Source organism: Oncorhynchus clarkii, chromosome 30 (assembly GCF_045791955.1).
Source record: "Oncorhynchus clarkii lewisi isolate Uvic-CL-2024 chromosome 30, UVic_Ocla_1.0, whole genome shotgun sequence".
Taxonomy (NCBI): Eukaryota; Metazoa; Chordata; class Actinopteri; order Salmoniformes; family Salmonidae; genus Oncorhynchus; species Oncorhynchus clarkii.
Window position 1 is genome coordinate 6,430,755 of NC_092176.1, and position 3,527 is coordinate 6,434,281.

Below are 3,527 nucleotides of genomic sequence, written 5' to 3' on the forward strand. Positions count from 1 at the left end.
TGAGTACCAGCGTATGTCATAAGATCCCACAATGTTTGTGTAGCTTTTCACCGACGCATTCACTCATAACAAACGGTGTTTTGTCCTCAGATTTTGGGTTGATTGCTGCTCCTACATGTGGGGCATCCACCCGCCTAGCCCGATGACAGCGTGCTTCACATAGAAATTTCTGCTAGAGCCTCTGCTCACCGGTAGAGTCTGGAGCGCTTGCTGTGATGGACAATGAAATGATAGGCTTTGTGATACTCAAAACGGTGGATATGTTTTTGAACAGTACGTGTATACGTGGAACTATTACGGGTTCAATTCCAGTAAGGCACGCCAAAAGTTGCAGCTTTGTAAATTGTAGACGACATAACTAAATACAGTAGAACATAATTATAAATAACAAACATATGATAAGGCCAACATATCTATGCAGTAGCCCTTCAACTGGTAGGCTATAACAACGTAATAACAATGGATACTGTAATAACTTACTGTGATGGTTTTATTTGATAGGGTAATGTAATAAAACTGGATAATGTGATGAATCACTTGGATAATGTAATAAAACTGTTGAATGGATAAGGTAATCATTTTATCTGAATAAGGTTGATAACAGCTTTTTGTTGCCCTGTGGAGTGCATGTTTGGCCAGTTGAACTATCTCCGGTGGGATCAGAGAGGTCATTCAGAGGTTGAGCTGATCAATTACCTTGAAAGAGTTGAACTATACAATAAAGCAATCATAATAATCAGACATGTGTAGTAGGCCTACATCTGAACCCCCAAAAAACAAATGTTTGTTTTGTATTTACAGTGCCTTGCGAAAGTATTCGGCCCCCTTGAACTTTGCGACCTTTTGCCACATTTCAGGCTTCAAACATAAAGATATAAAACTGTATTTTTTTGTGAAGAATCAACAACAAGTGGGACACAATCATGAAGTGGAACGACATTTATTGGATATTTCAAACTTTTTTAACAAATCAAAAACTGAAAAATTGGGCGTGCAAAATTATTCAGCCCCTTTACTTTCAGTGCAGCAAACTCTCTCCAGAAGTTCAGTAAGGATCTCTGAATGATCCAATGTTGACCTAAATGACTAATGATGATAAATACAATCCACCTGTGTGTAATCAAGTCTCCGTATAAATGCACCTGCACTGTGATAGTCTCAGAGGTCCGTTAAAAGCGCAGAGAGCATCATGAAGAACAAGGAACACACCAGGCAGGTCCGAGATACTGTTGTGAAGAAGTGTAAAGCCGGATTTGGATACAAAAATATTTCCCAAGCTTTAAACATCCCAAGGAGCACTGTGCAAGCGATAATATTGAAATGGAAGGAGTATCAGACCACTGCAAATCTACCAAGACGTGGCCGTCCCTCTAAACTTTCAGCTCATACAAGGAGAAGACTGATCAGAGATGCAGCCAAGAGGCCCATGATCACTCTGGATGAACTGCAGAGATCTACAGCTGAGGTGGGAGACTCTGTCCATAGGACAACAATCAGTCGTATATTGCACAAATCTGGCCTTTATGGAAGAGTGGCAAGAAGAAAGCCATTTCTTAAAGATATCCATAAAAAGTGTTGTTTAAAGTTTGCCACAAGCCACCTGGGAGACACACCAAACATGTGGAAGAAGGTGCTCTGGTCAGATGAAACCAAAATTGAACTTTTTGGCAACAATGCAAAACGTTATGTTTAGCGTAAAAGCAACACAGCTCATCACCCTGAACACACCATCCCCACTGTCAAACATGGTGGTGGCAGCATCATGGTTTGGGCCTGCTTTTCTTCAGCAGGGACAGGGAAGATGGTTAAAATTGATGGGAAGATGGATGGAGCCAAATACAGGACCATTCTGGAAGAAAACCTGATGGAGTCTGCAAAAGACCTGAGACTGGGACGGAGATTTGTCTTCCAACAAGACAATGATCCAAAACATAAAGCAAAATCTACAATGGAATGGTTCAAAAATAAACATATCCAGGTGTTAGAATGGCCAAGTCAAAGTCCAGACCTGAATCCAATCGAGAATATGTGGAAAGAACGGAAAACTGCTGTTCACAAATGCTCTCCATCCAACCTCACTGAGCTCGAGCTGTTTTGCAAGGAGGAATGGGAAAACATTTCAGTCTCTCGATGTGCAAAACTGATAGAGACATACCCCAAGCGACTTACAGCTGTAATCGCAGCAAAAGGTGGCGCTACAAAGTATTAACTTAAGGGGGCTGAATAATTTTGCACGCCCAATTTTTCAGTCTTTGATTTGTTAAAAAAGTTGGAAATATCCAATAAATGTCATGATTGTGTCCCACTTGTTGTTGATTCTTCACAAAAAAATACAGTTTTATATCTTTATGTTTGAAGCCTGAAATGTGGCAAAAGGTCGCAAAGTTCAAGGGGGCCGAATACTTTCGCAAGGCACTGTACCTGCTAATCAGACTTAGCCTACATGAATTGCATTTTAGGCACTATCAATGACTTATCTTATTTAATTCAAAGGGACTTTCAATCTGCTTCAAGACATCTGGTATCTTCTCAGAAACTAACTCAGGTATGACATCACCTGGGAAAACAGTCACACACACAGTAGCGGTGTGTAAACAAAATCACATTTAAAAAAAAAATTGCATTGTTTGCTCTGTAACCCATTCATTCATACGCCACCGTGATATACAATAAGGCCCTGACAACAAAAAAGGCAATTCACTCAGTAGCAGAATAAAATCAACAACACATACATTTTTTTCTGCACAAAACCGGAGAGCAACATCTGTCCGGTGAAGTTCACAATGCAAATATTATATATAACAAACAGTTATATCACCTGCAGCATGGGCAAGCAAGTGAAATGTTTTCAATTGATTTAGAACCATGGATTTACAGCAAGTTAGCACAAAGACAACAGGAGCACTGCCTCCGCTATTGCAGCACCATTTAAACTTTAACATTTAAACATCAAAGCAACAAGGATATACTGTATATGCTTAGTTTAATACACTGAAAAAAAACATTTAGTCCAATCAATGTTGCTAAATTTCATGTGGCTACCCCTAGAACTGATTTGTGTATGTATGTGTGTGTGTGTGTGTGTGTGTGTGTGTGTGTGTGTGTGTGTGTGTGTGTGTGTGTGTGTGTGTGTGTGTGTGGGTGTGTGTGTGTGGGTGTGTGTGTGAGTGTGCAAGTAAAACAAACAATGTTTGACTCACCCTACTATTTCATGTTGGTAAAACGATCTATGGCTCTGTCACACTGTACACTTTTCGTTTTTGTTGTCATAGCCTATAGCTAAAATAATTGCTAGCCTAAATTCCTTGCATGGGCAACGATGAACCAGTGAAGTTACCTAGCTAGTTAAACAACCTCTTAAGTACCGTTTTTTTAAATTTTCGCCTAAAATAACATACCCAAATCTAACTGCCTGTAACTCAGGACCTGAAGCAAGGATATGCATATTCTTGATACCATTTGAAAGGAAACACTTTGAAGCTAGGTGAAATGTGAAATTAATGTTGGAGAATATAATACATTAGATC